The following is a 6,718-nucleotide window of genomic DNA, read 5'->3' on the forward strand; positions in this document are numbered from 1 at the left end:
GCAGCACTGGGGTCTGGGCCGTTTATGATCTCTATAGGAACTTTATAAACTAAACTGTGTTGACTGATGTCTTCAAATCTGCTCTAAGAATAAATATTCCCTTGTTTATTTACCTGTTATTGGTCAATACTGTGTATAACGAATTATAGATTTATCTCAAATTTGCCCCATGAATGATAACAGAGCAAAGACAGTTTAAAAGCTTTTTCAAGCCTGTTTTTTTTTTTTTTTTTAGCATTCAAATCACCGTTTTATGGTAAAGATTACAAGGCATTTATTGCTGACAATGTGTCATGTAAAAAAACTAAACAAAAAAAAAAAAATCCAGCTGACAGTATGATTAGGTTGAACCACCTCCTCATAAAAGACCAGTTTGTTCTGCCTGTTGGGTGTTTCAGGCGCACAGCCTCTATACAAATTACTATACAAATCCTCTGATACAGATCTTCAAGCAAACACCTTTTGTACCTTCAGGTGAGAGAATCTCGTGTTCAATATCCAGCATCAAGACAGCGTGTGTGATTGATGCACTGTGAAGGCAAAGAAAAGTGAAGAGCTGAGACACGCTTGTCAAAACCCCTCAAACATATGAGAATTATGGCTTCTCGTAAACACGTCATACGCACCTGTAGGGGAAGGTGAGCGCTGGGAAAGTTCCACTGTCAAATCTAGTGCCAGGGATTGCGTAATGTCGAAAACCGCAGAGAGTAAACAGAGAGCCATGCTTTCTGTAAACGTTCAACCTGAACGTCAACATCGGGTCGAAAGACCGGACGCACGTTAACCTATATTTAAATTTAATATCAATCCAAACATTAAAAAGTCATCATGACAGGACGTTCCTCTTGAGAAATGATGATTTAATTCTTCAATATATGTCACTGACCAACTGGTATTACAGCAAAATAAAGACACGTTGCAATAAAGAGCATCTAATAATAAGAGCAAATCTGTTCAAGGTTCATACAAACAGGATTTTATGTCCACATAAAACCCTGGATAAAAACATTTTAAGCAGAAAGTGCTACTTTTAAGTTTTTATACAGAGGTTTACAATTTTGTCACGACTGTCAGAGGTATTGATTGAAATTCATAATTTTTTTTTTTTATCACAGGAATAATAGGAGTGATGCTGCAGGAGAAAATAAAAACAAAGATTGCATTATTAACTCACCTGCATCTCCGTTCCAGATTAAACATTTATTTTCATCATTTAGAGATTTCAGGAGGAAAATCTTCTTTCAGCATGTAAGTTGCAGGTTGTAACTCAAGTTTCAAGGTTTGTTTTATCATCACGTGATAACATATTATATAATCCCATTCACAATGCAAGAGTAAAATAAAACCAACCCTTCCAGTCCACTGTGATTTCCTGTCTCTGTTGTGATCCACGAGTCCTTTTTGAAGGTTTAGTGTTGAAATTCTGCTCAAATATCTGGAGTCCGAAGTTTAACATGCCGGAGAGACTATCCATGCTGAAAGAAAAATAAAACAAGCTTAGTTCAGATTCATTTCCTAATGCCAATTGACTTTTTTTTTTAATCGACAATAGAACTGAGACAAATGTCAGCACTTTTTTTTTTTTTTTTTACACTATAAGCAGGAGAAACAAGTTGTTATGACATTTCCCCAGGATGAAACTTTTTACTATTTCTACATCCGATCATCCGGCTCATATCACAGCTGTGACAGTATTTACATTTTCTCTCAGCAAAGTTAAACCGATGAACATCAGAGTGACATTATTATGGGAACAGAAATATGACCTTTAAGACCCACATTAATGATGTAGAAGAGCAGCACTGACAGACTTTCCAGATCTTAGTGATACTCAGGCCAAAACCTATTTTGAGTATCAATGTCTTCCCATCTCGAGGCTCGGAGGACGGGTCAGTTCACTTGGTGACGAGGATAAACTGATTTTGTGATTTAAAGGTCCACCGTCAGATTCACTGTGACCTCATGTTGATCCATTCTCATAAGTGGAATATCTCAGGACCCTCAAGGGAATTATTTTTACACAAAGCTCTTCAAATTTGGCTCCAACATTTATTTGGCCTGAAGAATTAATTAATTAGAGTTTGATGGCCAATCATCAAAGGTCATGGTGCTTTGACCTCTGGAGAAATTTAAAAAAAATATTTTTTTTTTACTTTAACATCTCCTCGTTAGTATAGTGGTCAGTATCCCCGCCTGTCACGCGGGAGACCGGGGTTCAATTCCCCGACGGGGAGAGTTACACACTTTTTCTTCGTCTCTTTTTTACCTATGCATAACCGGTGGTCGACCAAAACAACCTGTTTGACTTTATTTGTGATCACTCTGAAGCTGAGGGAGTTAACAGACTCCTACAGGAGGAAGCTGGAGGCCAAACTCCAGCTGAACAACACAAGAGATGTCACTGGGTTCAAAGTAAGAGATGTTATGCCTGGTGCCTGGAAACTACGACCCTTAAAAGTGTGCAGCAACATGTTGGAAATATTCGATTATACTGTTGTAGCGTATAACGTATAAACCAAATACACCTTATGATTAGTGGCAAAAAAAACACATGCCCCGTGTGAGGCTCGAACTCACGACCTTCAGATTATGAGACTGACGCGCTGCCTACTGCGCCAACGAGGCCTGAGTGCAGCAGAAAATGGACCTTTTATTTTGCGCCTCCAATCATGGACAATGTGGTTTCAGAGGACAATCAAAAGTCCTTTTCCACCGTCCATCACTGCAGCAGGCACTGACGTGGAAGTCTAAGACCTCCTGGACGGGGTCCTCCGCCAGAAGTTCCCAGTATGCCCTCACTACATGTGTGCATGGCTGCAATTGGCAACCTGGACCAAAAGACTGATACTATGACCAAAAACAGTGGTAAACACAACTACTACAAAAGGAGACGGCTGACACGAGTTTATTATATAACCAAAAAAATTTAAAAGTATGTTGCATTGGCCGGGAATCGAACCCGGGCCTCCCGCGTGGCAGGCGAGAATTCTACCACTGAACCACCAATGCTCACATATTTGGACAATTTGGCGGGAAGATTTAAATACGCACACTCCTATTGCGCAATTGCTGTTGACTGCAAGCAGTCAGCTATGTGCGCCTTCTACCAAAGCACAATGAGGAGCATCCTGCCCAGTTTATTTTGCACCCTGTGGGACCGCGAGAAACAATATTTTGATCTCTCTGTATGTCATATGGTAGATTGAGATTAATTTAAGTTCAAATAGAAACCACGTCTCATCTCACATAAACACACCAAAAAAAAAATTTAAAAAAATATGCGCCCAACGTGGGGCTCGAACCCACGACCCTGAGATTAAGAGTCTCATGCTCTACCGACTGAGCTAGCCGGGCATGCTGCACCACCTGAAAAACCTCAATGACTAGTCTTACTATAGGCGCGGTATCAAAGTTCAATCGTGGTAACTTACCTGCACGATTTCCTGCAAAGCTGCAATTAAAATTATTAGGACATGTCCAACAAACTACCGTGATACTAGAATCATAGTATTATAACAACAGTGTAGAAATGACTATTAAAGCATTCACTCAATATTTACAAAAAGAAGATATTCATGAATGACTCCAAAGTATTGTGAATATAATGGCAAAATACAAAACATGTGCCCCGTGTGAGGCTCGAACTCACGACCTTCAGATTATGAGACTGACGCGCTGCCTACTGCGCCAACGAGGCCTTACAGCAAGGCAAACCGGAAGTGTTTTAACAGGCACCTCAACTACTCATGAGCACCGAACTACCATCATGCATATCCCTCAACAATATACTCTATTGTCAGAAAAACTTCTAAACTAATTGTAAATGCTATTTACTCAATATTGCCTTCATATTAAATATACAGCACAACTGGTAGCGTTTTTTTTTTTCACTTCACCCGAGCTATTGGTTACTTGCACCTCTTTTATTTGTCCACCAGAGAGCAGCAGAGCACTTCCACATAATAAAGTCACGATGCAGATCTTGCTGCGTCCAATTATTAGGTAGGTAGGTAGGTATTTACTTTATTCATCCCCGAGGGGACATATATATATATATATATATATATATATATATACAGTACAGTATATAGCTATATATATTATATACAAACAAACCAAGAAACACAGTCAACAGTGTTATTGTTGTGTGATGGATTTTGCCAGAGGTGAGTTATTGTACAGTCTTATTGCGGTGGGCAGGAATGATCTCCTGTATCTGGAATGATCTCCTGTATCAGGAATGATCTCCTGTATCTGTCCTTGTGACAGCGGAGCTGGAGGAGTTTATTGGAGAAAGTGCTCCTCTGTCCCTGCAGCAGGTGGTGGAGAGGGTGGACAGGATTATCCAAGATGGATAACAGTTTCCTCAGTGTCCTCCTCTCCACCACCTTTTCCAGGATGTCCAGTTTGTAGCCGATGATGGAGCCGGCCTTCTTAACCAGCTTGTTGAGTCTGTTGGTGTCACCGGCTCCAATGCTGCTCCCCCAGCAGACCACAGAGAAGTACAGTTCACTGGCCACAACAGACTGGTAGAACATCTCCAACATCATGCTGCACACATTGAAGGATCGAAGTTTCCTCAAGAAAAAGAGTCGACTCATCCCCTTCTTGTAGACAGCGTTGATGTTGGTCTTCCAGTTCAGTCTGTTGTCATGGAGACACCAGGTACTTGTACTCCTCCACCATGTCCACCTCCTCTCCCAGAACTCTCAGCGGTTGTGGAGCCGTCGTCTTCTTCCTGAAGTCGACCACCATCTCTCTGGTCTTGGCCACGTTCAGGAGCAGCTGATTTCTTCCCGCCCACTCCACAAAGTCCTCCACTACTGCCCTGTACTCGTCCTCCCGTCCGTCCCTTATACATCCGACCACTGCAGAGTCATCAGAGAACTTCTGCAGATGTCTTGACCACAGGCAAACTGTGGTCTGCCTGTCAGGTAGTCAGTGATCCAGGAGACGGTGGATGCGTCCACCCCCACCACCCGCAGCTTCTCACTCAGCAGCAGTGGTTGGATGGTGTTAAATGCACTGGAGAAATCAAAGAAAGTGATTCTCACAGAGTCACCGGTTCCGTCCAGGTGAGACTGAGTTCGTTGCAGCAGGTAGATGATGGCGTCGTCCACTCCCACACGAGGCTGGTACGAGGTGTCGATGGAGGAAGAGCCCTTTGAGATTGAGGGCTCTATGCAGTTCACCAGGGGGCGCAGAGGGGGGAGGGGGGGAGGCAGCAGAGGTGTTTGGGAGGTGTGAGGTGTGGAGGAGACAGATGAGGGTGGTGAACTAAACCTGTTGAAGAAACAGTTTAGTTCATTGGACCTCTCCAGGTTCCCCCTGGTCGTTCCTCTCCAGGTTCCCCCTGGTTGTTCCTCTCCAGGTTCCCCCTGGTTGTCTCTCTCTCCCCTTGAACCCAGTAATCTCCTTCATACCGGTCCACACCTCCCTCACGTTGTTCTGCTGGAGTTTGGCCTCCAGCTTCCTCCTGTAGGAGTCCTTGCACTCCCTCATCTTCTCCTTCAGGTGGCGCTGCACTCTCCTGAGCTCCTCCCTGTCCCCAGACCTGAAAGCTGCTTTCTTCTGATTAAGAAGAACTTTCAGGTCACTGGTGATCCACGGCTTATTGTTGGGGAAGCAGTGTCCAGTCCGGGATGGTACGGTGGTGTGTTCACAGAATTTGATGTATTCTGTGATACAGTCCGTCCTGCTGTTGATGTCCTCCCCATGTGGTCCAAACAGCACATCCCAGTCCGTGGACTCAAAGCAGTCCTGCAGGGCGTCTTTAACCTCCTGTGTCCACCTCCTCACAGTCCTGGTGGTCACAGACTGCCTCTGCACCAGAGGAACATACCTGGGAGTCAGCAGGACCAGGTTGTGGTCTGATCTACCAAGGGGGGGAAGGCAGTAGTACTGAATGCATCCATGGCATTAGCATACAGTAGGTCCAGAGTTTTATTGTTCCGGGTGGGGCAGTTCACATACTGGTGCAAAGTTGGCAGTACTTTATCCAGACTGGTTAAAGTCTCCAGTAACTAACAAAAATGCACCGGGATGCTTAGACCGGGATTATCAATATGGACAGTCTGTAACTTGTTTTCTTGACGCTGAAATTTTATGCAAATTTAAATAAACGAGTAAAAAAAATAAATAAATAAATAAAAAGACTCGTGTTAATAAATAAGTTGTAAATTAGTTTAAGCGTCAGTTTCCACGTTATTCCGTCGTAACCGTTTCGCGTTTCTGCGAAGTTTACCATGAATTAAACAACACGTCGCTTTGCATATAAAACAGTGAAAAGTAACGAAGACATTGCAGTTGATAAACGTTACCGTGACATTAACGGACCGTCTGAGTTGAACACCTCCTGCAAGATGCTCCTCCAACAGTCGTCCCGTTGCGTCACGAGCCGGCAAACGTCCTCTACAATAAATAATAAACAATATATCTGTCGGGAAAAAAACCAACAAAAAAAAACGTGTCTTTCTATTTCTAGAAATTAAATTAAATTTAACTCACTAGCTGAAAAAAAAATAAAAAAAATAAAACGAAGTTCGTCCTGCCGTTTGAAGTCCATGAAAATGACCTCGAGGTGACCTCCAATTAACGAGCAGCCAATGGACGAAGCTCGAACGTGACGTCACGAGGCGTCGTTACTAAACTGCAAACTGCGCACGCGTCACGCAACGCAGAAACGTGTGATTATCGTAACTATTTTAACTATTTTACC

At 43.0% G+C, this 6,718-nt stretch overlaps 5 non-coding genes across 5 annotated transcripts; 1 reads left to right on the forward strand and 4 right to left on the reverse strand.

Annotated features, from left to right (window-relative positions):
* Window positions 1-2,162: 2,162 nt before the first annotated feature.
* trnad-guc (transfer RNA aspartic acid (anticodon GUC)) lies at window positions 2,163-2,234 on the forward strand. The gene has a single exon. It is a non-coding gene; the product is annotated as a tRNA-Asp (tRNA).
* A 318-nt stretch (window positions 2,235-2,552) lies between these two features.
* trnam-cau (transfer RNA methionine (anticodon CAU)) lies at window positions 2,553-2,625 on the reverse strand. Its single transcript has one exon. It is a non-coding gene; the product is annotated as a tRNA-Met (tRNA).
* Window positions 2,626-2,938: 313 nt separating this feature from the next.
* trnag-gcc (transfer RNA glycine (anticodon GCC)) lies at window positions 2,939-3,009 on the reverse strand. The gene has a single exon. It is a non-coding gene; the product is annotated as a tRNA-Gly (tRNA).
* Window positions 3,010-3,281: 272 nt separating this feature from the next.
* On the reverse strand, window positions 3,282-3,354 carry trnak-cuu (transfer RNA lysine (anticodon CUU)). Its single transcript has one exon. It is a non-coding gene; the product is annotated as a tRNA-Lys (tRNA).
* A 270-nt stretch (window positions 3,355-3,624) lies between these two features.
* Window positions 3,625-3,697, reverse strand: trnam-cau (transfer RNA methionine (anticodon CAU)). Its single transcript has one exon. It is a non-coding gene; the product is annotated as a tRNA-Met (tRNA).
* Between the last annotated feature and the right edge of the window lie 3,021 nt (window positions 3,698-6,718).

This window comes from Brachyistius frenatus, unplaced genomic scaffold (assembly GCF_029030835.1).
Source record: "Brachyistius frenatus isolate BFR_SWC_R1_liver_20210118 unplaced genomic scaffold, ASM2903083v1 Contig_103, whole genome shotgun sequence".
In the NCBI taxonomy this organism is placed as follows: Eukaryota; Metazoa; Chordata; class Actinopteri; family Embiotocidae; genus Brachyistius; species Brachyistius frenatus.